The 13,163-nt window shown below is 36.6% G+C and overlaps 1 protein-coding gene across 2 annotated transcripts in view; it reads right to left on the bottom strand.

The window, feature by feature from the left end:
• IL1RAPL1 (interleukin 1 receptor accessory protein like 1) overlaps positions 1 to 13,163 on the bottom strand; it is an 808,300-nt gene that overhangs the window by 468,743 nt on the left and 326,394 nt on the right. The window lies entirely within an intron of this gene.

The following is a 13,163-nucleotide window of genomic DNA, read 5'->3' as shown; positions in this document are numbered from 1 at the left end:
CTATAGGAAAACTAATTAACTGGGAAGTTCTAAAAATAAAAGGCAAAACCTAGGCCATATCCATAGTTTTAAGTGTTGTGGAATGATTCTGTTATAAAGAGAAAAAGCATACAGCAATCTTTTGAAGAATGTGATTAAAACCATGTGTGATTTCTTCCTCTGACACAGGGAAGAACTTGTGATATTAATTTTGTAATCCGTGTATTAGTGATCCAATGTCTAAAACAAAATTCCAAATGAATGTAATGAGCACTACAGACCTAGTCTGCATTCTGAATTATGTTCTATTTCTTCACACTTAAATAATTGTACATAGTGCCACATGTTGATTAAAGACCTTTGGACAATCTCGGAAAACTTGACTACAATATTACAGCTTCCCATGCAGCTTAAAGCATGTAATGACTTTTTATCCACTTCATCTTTCAGCTTAAGTATAGTTCTATCTGAACTCCCACATACCTCCCTTTTCCAAATACGGATAACATATAATATGCCTATTTTTATGTCTTTTATGTTTCAGGCAAAAGTGTCTATCTCTTCCTTGATATTTTTTGGAGGGTGCGGGGGTTGGAGGGTGACAGGCTGAAGAAATCTTTACTTTAACTATTCTACTCTTGTGTTGGATTGGAGCAAGTAGGTACAAGTAGCAACAGCACTGTTTCATTTCTCCTGAACAATATACCTAACTTTCTGTTATCTGTGGCTATAACAGATCATTTTCTTACTGACCTTTTTGATAAAGATAGCAAAGAAAAATGAAAGCTATTTATCGTCTGCATCGATATAAACTAGTTTGCACTGACCCCGCACATCGATAAGTAAGTAGACACCAGAGATTAATATAAAAAAAGGAGGGAAGAAAATTGTTTAGGCTACATCTTTATAACTGTGAAAACAGTACATCCACAGCATATTTCTTGGAAATTACATCTCTGGTTTGGAGATCACTACGTTATTTTAAAATGTACTAATCTTACACTTGTATTTCATATGAGATACTTAGCAGCTGCGGTAAACTTGTATAACATTGCTGCTTGATGAATAGAAAAGAACTTATGCTCAAAAAACACTCAAAAAACCAGGTTGCTAAACAAATATGAACCAACTACACTGCAACTAGCTATATGTAATATGTTAAACTATCCTCGAAAACTCTTCATTTTAAGATGTTTTGACAGTACTGCACCTTCCCACCTGAAGTTTTCAGCTGAACTATTCTACAGATAAATGCAGGTTTTAACCGGTTCATGTACTGTTTCATTTTTATGTTTCCCAATAAATTAATTTCTTGCTCTATTTATGTTTGCTCTTTTTCATAAATGAAAACATATTTTTTAGACTCATTTTAATCTTTTTCCGGAGATTTTAATACACATAACATTAAGATCAACTTACTTTCAGATAAAATTCAGAGCAGAAACATAAACTTTTTTAAAAAGAATAGTCCACTTTCATAATGACAGATGACTTTAAATACTATGAAGTTATTAAAAATTACTAAATTATCCAATATATACTATCCAATTATCCAATATACTATTAAAATAGTATTTAGCAATCATCATTAAATTATTAATAACTTAATAATTGTTCTGCTTTCAGCTGGGATAGATTTAATTTTCCTCACAGTAGCTGCTGTGTTTTGGATCTAGTATGAGAAGAATGGTGATAACATGGATTTTTTTAGTTGTTGCTAAGATATCAAGGACTTTTTTCTGGTCTCCCATATTCAGCTGATGAGCAGGTGTGCAGGGGCTGGGAGGGAGGACAGCCAGGCAGCCAGCCCAAGCTGGCCAATGGAAATATTCCATACCATAGACATCATGCTCAGTTTATGAATGGGGGTTGGCCGGGGGGCAGGAATCTCTGCTCCTATTGTTTCTGTGAGTTTGAATCCCCTCTTGTTCGGGAGTTCGAACTTTTCTGGGAGTTCAGTCTTTTTTGGGAATTTCTCAAAATTCATGATTTCCGGGATTCCATGATCACTGCTCAGTGACTGTGACTTGGGTTTCACACCATCAGGTGGGAAGAAAAATTGTATTGCGTACAGTTTGTTTTGCATAGTCATTATTATGATTATTATTATTGTTATTATTAGTAGTATTTATAATAGTATTAGTATTTCTTTTGTTGCCTTTTTAAACTGTCTTTATCTCAACCCAGGAGTTTTGCCTTTTGGCCATTTCTCCTCCCCATCCCACTGGGAGGGACGGGGAGGGGTGAGCAACTGGTTGCTTAGTGCTTAGTTGCTAGCTACCTGGTTAAACTACGGCAATAATAAAATATTAAAATTAGTAAATTCTTAAAAATTAATAAAACAAGGACATCCAGCATGATCTCAAGCCTATACACATACAGGTAACACTATGCAAGCTCCTCCGCACTTCACAGAATAAGAATATTTTAAAGAAGCAATTATTTCAAAAATTTATAAAATATAAGTTCCCCCTCTTTGTTCCAGGATCCCAAGGAATAATTTTATTGTTTAATAGGTAACTTTACTCCAGCACACTCCCAAAACAAAAGATTTTAGCTAATTTAGCCTGTCATTCAAGTTTCTCATAAGCTCTGATATATTTTACCCAGGTGGCAAATTACTCTGTGGTTCTGACTATGACAAACTCGTGCATCCAACAAAATAATTTTCTACCTACAAATTGTCTGCTTACAACAAAAGTACTCCTTTGAATAATGTCAGTGAATGAGGAATGATCTTTTTTCTTCTACAGGATGAAGTGCATATCTGTATTAACAGGAAACCCCTTCATGACTTCTGACATTTATCTTGATCATGTTTTCTTGATCCACCCCCTCCAAGAAGCTGAGGGAGTGGGTCATGAACTTCCCTGTGCTATCAAAATATGCTATGCATATTACAAAACTATCTTCGGCAATACTCCTTTCTGCTTACAGTCCTTTATCTAATTTTCTCAATAAGCTTGATGAAGATATTTGGCATAATCTGCTCCTGTCTCCACAAAGCCCATCTCAGAGGTGAAGAAAAGAATAAACTTGACTTATTCTGAGAAACACCTGCTTCTGGGTTTTTTGCTCATGTTCTTTTTCTGTCTTGTCAGGTTTCTTTCCATCAAAGCTTTTAATCCTTCTCTATAGGGGACATTTTTTTACCATCTTCGCTTAAAAGTCCTTTATCAGACATAAGGGGTCAAACTCCAACGACAAATGGACTAACGCGCAACTCTGAGACCAGAAGTTTTTCAGATATAAATGCTTCACTTTCCTTCACTTTCATTCTCCTCTATCTGCCCCTTAATGTCAAAAGGAGGATTTTCTCTTATCTCTCTCATTAATCATCTCTGACTAGAAGCCTTATCCACAGCAATCTTTCTGTACCATGCTATAAGCTGGGTTCACCTCACCACAGAAGAGGACACGGAGTCTTTGACACTGTGATCTACAGACATTGTCTAGGTGCACTCTTTTGCTCTTTAAATGGTTTTTATGTGGAGTCTTCATCATACAGTGTCCTATCAACCTACATTGCCTAAGCGTGACAAGATTAAAGAACGTCAGCCTTCAGTGTGATGGACAGGAAAAACTTTCACGCTGTTGTGTGATGACACTGACTGATACAACTGCTAAAATGAAAATTACCAAGCTTTCCTCGAAGCAATTTCAAAAAAAATCTTATGGGATCTTTAAGTGCTCTTGTATACTTACATACTTAAGTATATGTACCACATATCTTACAGACAGGTGATTAAGGTCTAATAAGAATGTTATTATACATCACATACACAGCTGCTTATGTATATTTATATATATAAATATACTTACATATGTATGTAAATGTATGTATATTTGCGTATATAAGTATAGAAGTACACATATACTATATGTATACAGTTGTATTTATGAACATATAAATTTGTATAAATGTCACCTATCAAACTTCTAATATGCAAACAGCTTTATATACTTGACATATATTTTTGTTGTACGTGGGATGAAACCTTACACAATCTCTGTCCATGAAAATGTCACAACTAATATAAGTCTGATATAAAATCTGGTCTGGACTGTCAAAAGAACATAGACATTCTTTATGCATACCAACAAAAGAAAAATGTGACCAACCTATGAAACTCAGGGACATAATCTTACCTGTAGCAAAGGATAAAACACATGGTCTTAATACCTTTTGTTACACTAAAGAAAATACTGCATATTTAACGTGTTGACTAGGTTTTCTTTACCAATTTACTTTCTTTGTTTATGTTGCAGGAGAATACTACTGAGTTGGCTAATTAGCCTGAACATTTGCAACAACAAAAGCATTAATGGCCCTGAGACACACAGAATACTCACTGGAAAGCTGTTACAGTGCTTATCACTTTGCAGTGTATCAGAGTTACTTTTATTAGACTGAAAAAGAAATACATCATATCAGCTAGATATCATTTATATTTAAAGTTTTCTGATATTTGTCTAATATAACTATTTGACTATTAAATATTTATTTTAAAAGCCAATAAAATGTGTTTTCAAAGAATGTTGAAAAAGTAAATTTTTCAAAATAATGATACATTCACAATTATTTTGCACAGAAAGACATGCAAAAGAACTTACGATCCGTAATGAGAACTTTCCCTAGTACATGTTTAGCAACTGTTGGAAAGATTAATCTGCAAAGACATAGGAAATATCTAAAGTATAGATTAGTATTTAAACAAAATAAGTTCTGTAATAGTTGTATCTAATATTTCAACATTAAGAGATAATATCACGAACACACTCAGAAATTGTGTATAATTTTTATCATGGCTGTTACTGCAATGTATTTTTTATTCTTGACACAGGTGAGCCGTAGACCACGGTCTGTGAAATGCAAAACTCAAAAAAAATCCTGTAAACCAGTGTCTTCTGAGAAAAGTCTGAGCTCTGGAAGGGATGTCTTCTGTAAATCAGTGACATTTTACATCTCAGTGAATGAAGGTAACCTGCACCAAGCATGTAAGGACCCAAGCTATCTCTGTGTGAGCTAATGCTGAAAACTGGAAATGAGATTCAGATGCCTTCAGCTAGCTCTCCCTGAACTGCCCTGAGCCTGGAAGCAGGCCAGGTGTGTCCATGCAACACTGAACAGAACCCACCAAAACTAGACTGCTTCCAGAGAGATACTGTCATCTCCACAAGATGATGGGCTAGGGGGATTTACGAGCTCAGATTGCTGCTAGCTAAAGATTGGCAGCTGTTTAAACCAATCTCTTGCATATGCACTGGACGAAAGCAGCTATGCTTACCCAGCCCATTAACCACACTCCCCTGTGGGACTGGTACTGGGCTACAATGAAAATAACATTTAGAGACACAGCATTGTGCTTTTGCATGTTTGGTGGACAACTGGGAATGCATTGTTAGCCTCAAGAGGCAGAGGAAGTATAGGTTCACCTGACTTCGGCAATCTTGAGTTAATACATCTCCTGGACATCATGAAAACTACTAATGTTCATATCCATGCAACTACTTTCTAATGGAAAATAGCAATTTCTGCATGAACCAATCTATTAGTAGGTGCTGAAATAGAAAACATACTATTTTTGTACAAATCTAAATGTAATGGCATCTTACTGACAATATTCTTAAAAGTATAAACCAGGAAAGTTTATAGAGATTTTTTCATAAGTATATTTTTCAGGAAATATCCTTAGATTGATTACTTACTGATTTTTTTCAATGTATCTCATGTTAATCCTTCAGGATACACAAGGCAGGTGAAAATTCATATCAAATGGCTATTAATAGTGGCATTTACACTGACAGAAAGATGGAACACCTTTCTGGCGCATCTTGAAAAAGACATAATTTTCTTTCGTGCAGAAAAATAAATCTTATATTACACTTTTCTTTCTGTGTGCTTCATGACCCTGTCATAGTCCATGCAGAGTTTTGAAAAATATAGTCCTTAGCAAAAAAAAAAAAAAAGGCAGAAAAAAGAGCACCAGTCATGAGTCTTTTAATGACAGCACAAGTCATAAACTCTCTGAAAACACTAGTCCAAAAGTCACCTAAAAATCTTTTACTCTCTGGCCCTGAAACATTAAATTTATATGACCAGTAGCCCATACTGAAAACAACCAACCAACGAACCACAATAGCAAAAAAAACAACTCATGATATTCCGTATTGGTAAAGGGATGGATGGGAAAGGACTGTAACTCACAACAATATTATGACTGCTGATTTCTAAAATATATCACATCAGAACAGCCAGACAACTGCATTTATCCCTTTGAAAGAAGAAAAGACATAATGCATAACAAAAATTTCTGACTCATTATGGACCTATCAAAATGTCATTAAGAATTGCAATATAAATAAAAAATATGGCCCATGAGTGTTGCAGAAGAACTCCTTGTGGATCATATTAAATGTACAAATAATGCTAAACAGTGATAGAGAATCTGAAAATCCAGTTTCCCACCAAGGACATAGCAAAAGAAATATATACAGCCTAAACCCCATAACTCATGATTCAAAGTATTTCTGAAGGCTTTGTGTTTTCCCAAACTAGCTGAAGTGCTGTCAGTTCCTAAAATATATTTCAGAACTAGGCATCATTTAGGAAATATGCAGTCATTTCAAAATGTAGTGACCTATGGCATATTGAATCATGAACATTTTGACCTTTGGTCTATTAAATAATACATCCTTTGCGTAATGCTTTGGACAGTGTCTCCAAAAACTATGTATACAAGGGCATAAGTTTAAGACTAGAAAACAGAGAGGCTTTTAAATTACAAGCTGTTATTATGGACTCTATCAAGTAATTAAAAAAAGGATGAGGACAAGTGTAATGTAACAGAAAAACTCCTCAAGATTTTATTGACTGTAACATAGGCATATTCTAATACATTATAATCTGTTTACCAAATTGAAGAATATAGAAATGAATACAATGCATTCATATCAAGAATATATTGCATTCATACCAGGAATATGGGATTCAGTCTTTGCTTTTGAACTACTGTAACATGTGCCTGAGCTACAGAAACAGAGTTCAATGGTCTTCAGTTTCAGTAGGTCAGACAAAAGTTTCTGTCCAATTAATATTTTGACAAAGCACCTTTTCTCTGAATGACTCTTATTGACAACAAAATTGTGTTTTAGCAGTCTTAGATTACTTCAAACTTTCCAGTCTTTCTCAAATGTTATGCACATTAGTCTGTTGACATGAATGGACCAAGTAACATTGTCCAGCTGGAAGCAGATGTCCTAAGAAATGTTTTTCCTCTGTTGGCCTGGTTCTGTTCTAAGTCTGACCAACAGGGCCATTCCCAAATGCCACGGTCTCCCAGAAAATGCTCCAGATTCTGACAGAATCTTTAAATAAGAAGTCACCAAAAACAGATGACTTAGATACTGCCCAGCAAAATTATTTCTATCGGACATATCTCATGTGATCCCCTACTGCAGACTGCAAGTATCGTGGCTCGCACACAGCCACACTCCCAATGACTGCTGCTCTCAGAAATTCTCTTAAAAAAAGGGTTCTCACACAACTACTCTCAGTCTGGCCCCAGGCTTTGTCCATTTCAGTTTCCTTAGTTTCTCATGTGAAGCAGTTCTATGGGAAAATCAGTATGAAGTCCAAAGATAGGACACAGTAGCATCAAGGAATTTTGCCTTCTTTACTTGAAAAATCACGTATACAAGATTTTCTCTACATAGCTGTGTAAATGGAATTGCAGTCTGTTCTAACACGTGTGGGGGAGTCATAAATAACTCAGTAGAAATAAATTTTTAAGCAGTTTTTTCCAATATTAAACTGATTTTCTTCCTTTAAAGAGGTCAATGTGAAGTGTTTACATTACTGTATCTTAATATTTCCCATGTGCTTCTGGTAACAGTGATGAAAGAAGTAACAAAGTGTGAATTGTGTTGCAGACATCGGTAAGATGTCATTTCCGTATCAGAATATTTTTAATTGGAGACTTTCATTTCCCAAGAACTGGAGGCAGGAGAAAAATTCAATGAAGTTAGGTTTAATGCATGAGTCATCTAAGCAAATTAACTGTTTCTCCAGTATATAAACCATTACTCACCTAAAGCCATAAATATATCATTATAAATATAACAGGCTACAAAAAGAAATGCAAGCACATACTTAAAGATTTCTCAGACAGCTCTGATACCTCACCTTAAATCTTTCAGCAAGCCACTTCTGTAATTTCAAAGTCTGTTTTGTGTGAGTATTAAAATTACTGTATGGAAATCTACTCAGGGTATTACATGGCCAGTAGCTAACCATTAACGTGAACAAGTCTATCCATTTGGCAGAAACCAAAGAAACCCCAGAAAGCACCTGTATTTCAGTATGAAAATGTAATACTATAGCAATAAAAGTAAGCCTATATTACATTCACTGAGTTGTGAAACTAAAAAAAAAATCTAGAAAACTCGACTCTTTCTAGTGCAGAGGCCACGCGATGACACAGCATTGGGGCCTCTCTGTCAATGCTGAGTTTTCAGTATTAAATTCCTCTCTAATAGCACGCCGTGCAGTCACAGGGCATGACAGCTCTCCGGGCAAAGAGAACCAAACTCAGATTGCAGTAGGTAACACAGGAGAAAGTGGAACGGCACTGGCTATATAGACAATTATGCTTGTTCATCCTGAAGTCTCCGTGCTGATCCCTGTTTTCAAGCAGGGAATGGGGAGAAGGAAAGTCAGAGTCTCGCTCTGCTGTCCCTCCTCTCCCTTGGATAGCAGAGGTGCCAGACATGCCAGCAAGGCACTCTGCACCTTGAGAAAAGATAAAGGATGCTCTTTGTGTACCCTGAGCGGCTCAGGGAGACGTTCTGTGCTTCCAGAAAGCAGTAACTCCCGGTGGCCCCACAATCCAAATGGAGATCTGCATCACCCCGACTTGATCCATCGCCTAACAGGCACAGTCAGGCACCCCAGCAAGGGACTTCCAGAACATGACATAAGCACTCCCTTTCAGGTAAAGTAAGAGGTTTACCTAATTCAAAAAGAGAAAATGAGGTGAAAAAATCCCACAGAAGAGGGTTTCACTCCAAAAGGCACTACTACCCTGTGCTCTCTGTAAGCCAATCCACACCAGGGAAATGACGTCCAAGTCTTGGTACAGAAACTTTTATTTGAACAGCTTGATTGCTATTATTGCAGTGGGAGTTTGGCTTTTAGCATTACCACATACATGATGGTAAGCATGGCATGCTCTGCTTTATGCACACAAACAATTTCCCTATAGTAGCGTAGCAAACATTGCAGAAACTAGATATCGCCATGAAGCCCAAGCACCTCCTTTCAGGGCCCAGTGCTTTTGAATGACTCTCCTTGTTGATCGAGCTTAGAAACAAAAAAAACTATCAATGAACTTCTATTGAAGTAATTGTGGGTATAGAAAGAGTGGATGCCTTTGGGGTATAACAGGGGAAGGCAAGAAAACATAAGACAGATCTCTGCCTTGTTGTGGCTTAAGCAAAAGACAAACTGTTGATGACGGGAGTAAACAGATCACACTGTAGGATCCAGTACATTTAAATAGTCTTGCTATGTAAGGGCACTTGTACAGAAAGACTTTTACGCTGGGAAAGAGCCAAAAATGTGTGCATGGAGCACTGCTCATGCTACAACAAAAGCTTGAAAGTGAGTACTGTACTGGGCGCTGAAGGAAGCTGCACGTCTTTTAAAAAGTATGTAGCATCTCAAACTTATTTAGTAATGCAGGACATCCTGACGCACAGAAGGCATTTTCATAGAAGAAAAATCAAGGGAGATATTTTCAAGCACTTTTTGGGCCTGCCACCCTACCTGTTTTAGCAGTATTATAACATTGTGACAAGTGTCAAGAGCTCCTGTTCTGTGTTACTGGAGTGCCCTCAGAAGAGGGCAAGGAAAGTGACCTCCACTCTCACTGTCAAAAGAATGTAGGGATGGGTCACAGTTCAAGGCTCTGAGGCTAAGAATTCACATCCACGATTGCACATGATTTTGAAGTGAGTTAGGAACACAAAGATTTTTTGAATAACATAGTAGGCATCTATTCAACCTTTGGATGACTAAACATCTTGTCAAATCTGTTCCACCCTACCAGACAAACAAACAAAACCAGATAGCTTTTAGGTATTTCATTGCTAGCTATGATATTACTCTGAGACAATGGAAACCTTTAGACCCCCGACACAGAGGATGGGCTTTGCCAGCTGCCTATAAAGGATTCTTCAAAAAGGCTCACAAAAGATTAAGAGACTCAAACAACCTGAAAACAAGACACCTTTATTCTTCTAGTTGTAGGATCAATCATTCACTGTTACATATTGTGCCCCCTGTATCACCTGTCTCTTTTCCATGATTTTTATTTACTACACAAGCTACTTTTCTTTGTCCTCCACCTTCTTCTTCTTTCATGGGATTGAGTGGCTGAAAAGGATCTAAATGGGTCACCTAGTCCATCGTGTTGGGTCAGTGTCAACTAGCCAGTCCCTGTGGGTCACTTTTTCTCCCTTAATTCATTTTCCTGAAAACTGCTTCTTCTGTCTCTAGATTAACTGGTTAATTTTACAGCTTTCCAAAACATAATAAAGCTTTTCAATCACTTGTCCACATGCTATGAAAAAAACACTAAAAATCAGATCATCAAAAATTCAGCATCCAAAGGCATGGCATGTACTTTATTAAACTGAACAAAACCAAAAAACCCCTCTGCAATAGGTGTCAATGTACTTAGGGTATTTTGCACACATTCTTCCAGTAACAAAGAAATGTTCATTAATACATGCATCTCTGTGTTTTCTAAGGAAATATCCTACAGGCATTGCACAAAAAGATTTTGAATGTGCTCTGTTGCCCCAGTATCTTCAAGCAGTAGAATAACCAATGATTTATGGACTGAGAGAGCCTCAAGAACTTCCACAGAAAACAGAGAAGAATAAACAATGGCAGAAAAGGTTGACAATGATGTATCAGTCGAGGCATTTTTTTTTCTCAGTAGACAAAGTACAACCATTCTTCTTGTAAATAGGAATTTCATCATATCTCTGGTCAATCTGGTGATATCACCCTAGCCTTGATAAAAAGTCTATAATATGCCTGAAGAATAAGTATCAGACACTAAATCATGACCCCTTTGTGGGTGCACTGTAAGGCAATGAAATATCACCAGAGCAGTATTTCCCAGTTTCCTTTCCTATTTGTAGTTCTTTGAAACGGAGTAATTTAGATTTTTTAAAAAAAACAACAAAAAAACTTTATAACACCTGGAAGTTTCCAACAACTAAAAATCAGAATAAAATCAAATAGTTCTATATTTTGTACAAGTTTTAGTTTTCATTGTCTTATATTTTGTACAAGTTTTAACTTTGTATATGTTTATACAAGTACAGGGAAATTCTAAAAACTCACCTTAAACTTTACTTCAATAGTTTTCTTTTCTAAAGAAACACTGATGTGAATTCGCTTTCACATGCTTAAAGTCTTGATGTATGCATAAACATTATGATAGGTTAAGGCTGTGATTAGTTAATGTTCTGAATAAGAAGAAAATGGAATTTGGTTTTATACAGTCTTACAGACATAAAGCATCCCAAAGCACTCATCAAAGTAGGGCATTAGCTACTGTACTGTCTCTGATGGGTAAGCAAACAGAGGAACAGTTTTCCTTCATACACATGGGGACTTAAAAAAAATCTTTTTAAGAATACTAATGCTAGATAATGCACAAGGACATTCCTTGGGCTCAACCCCCTTCCCCCCAACCAAATACTTTGTTGTTTTTATTCTGGACAGTAATTTTGAAGCAATTCAATGCATTCTTGTGTTACACCCTAGATTACACAGTCTTCTAATTTCTAGTTAGCATGAGCTGACCTTTTCATAGCAGGTGGCATGAGTGTCCCTCTACTAGCTGCAGATAGGAGAAAAATACAGAAGTGAAGGCCTGGAATGTGGTTTCTATAAATCACTAAAAAATAATAATTAGTTTAAAATTACATTTTACTAAGAATGAATAAACGCCTGTGTTCATAAAGAAAAAAGAAGTTAAAACCCAGTAAGTCCCACACAAGCTACAGACAGACAAACACCTTCCCATCCTTCTTTACATGTGAAAGTATGACTACCAAAGAAAGTAAGCAAAAGGCCCTCTAGGAATGAGACTTCATATCTTTGCTCAGTGATGGGGCTTCTTCTTTTCACCATAGCATATGCTGTTGTTAACTTCTATTTCCCCTTTAGGAGTCATGCTGCAATCTCAGTCACAAATTTGCATAATGTGTTATGGTACCTGTTCTCACAGACTAAAAGGAAAACCACCCTGAAAACTACCTAAAAAGCCAGTTATAATCACATACGTCCATGAACTCCACAATCTACATCTGTAAGCTCCCAGTTTTAGGGGAAACACTCAAAGACCTGAGGTCAGCATAACGTCCAATAAAGGATTCAAGAGTCCCATTGCCCCTGTGATAAGGAGGAAGATGCTGGAGGCTTCTGAAGCCATCAACTTCCTGAAAAAGCAAATCCCTTCTCTAGGCAATGTGACCTTTTCTAGACACTGCTGTTCAACATATAGAATTCGGATGATGATCAAAACCCCCAGAGTGGACTTCAGTCATCCCTCTGTCCAGGCTTTTAGTCTCTCCTAGTTTGGAACCAAATATCTTGCTAGAAAACGTGCTTTGGTCCAAGTATCTGTACTTTGTTAGGTTAGGCTCCAAGATCTGTGCATAAAATCCTGTGATTTCAGTCACACCTCAAGTGAGACAAGGCATCCTTTTTCCTGGCTTTAAAAATACATTGCTTTTGGGTCTGTAGATATAAAATGAGCTGCTTATGTTTTGGCAGTTTTTTTGAGAACAAGAATGTGTAATGTCTGCAAAGAAAATTCTTGGTTTCCTTCTCTTAGATTTTTACTGTTGCTTACCACCCACAAAAAGCGTGCAAGCCCAGTACCAATCTAGCTCTGGCAATTTAAAAATGAGGAATATGAAACTTCATGCTAATTACTTAGTATAAAGATTAAAAATTCCTGATGCATATAGAAAAAAAATAATTATTCCTTCAATCTGAAAATAGGACACAAAAATGGTGAAGCTAAGTTTATAAAATCACCTGTTGCATGTTAAGAAACCCAAGAACAAGCGTCCTTGGAGCTATGTTACAAGCCACTTCT

Source organism: Opisthocomus hoazin, chromosome 1 (genome assembly GCF_030867145.1).
Source record: "Opisthocomus hoazin isolate bOpiHoa1 chromosome 1, bOpiHoa1.hap1, whole genome shotgun sequence".
Taxonomy (NCBI): Eukaryota; Metazoa; Chordata; class Aves; order Opisthocomiformes; family Opisthocomidae; genus Opisthocomus; species Opisthocomus hoazin.
This window is presented reverse-complemented; position numbering and strand designations above follow the sequence as displayed.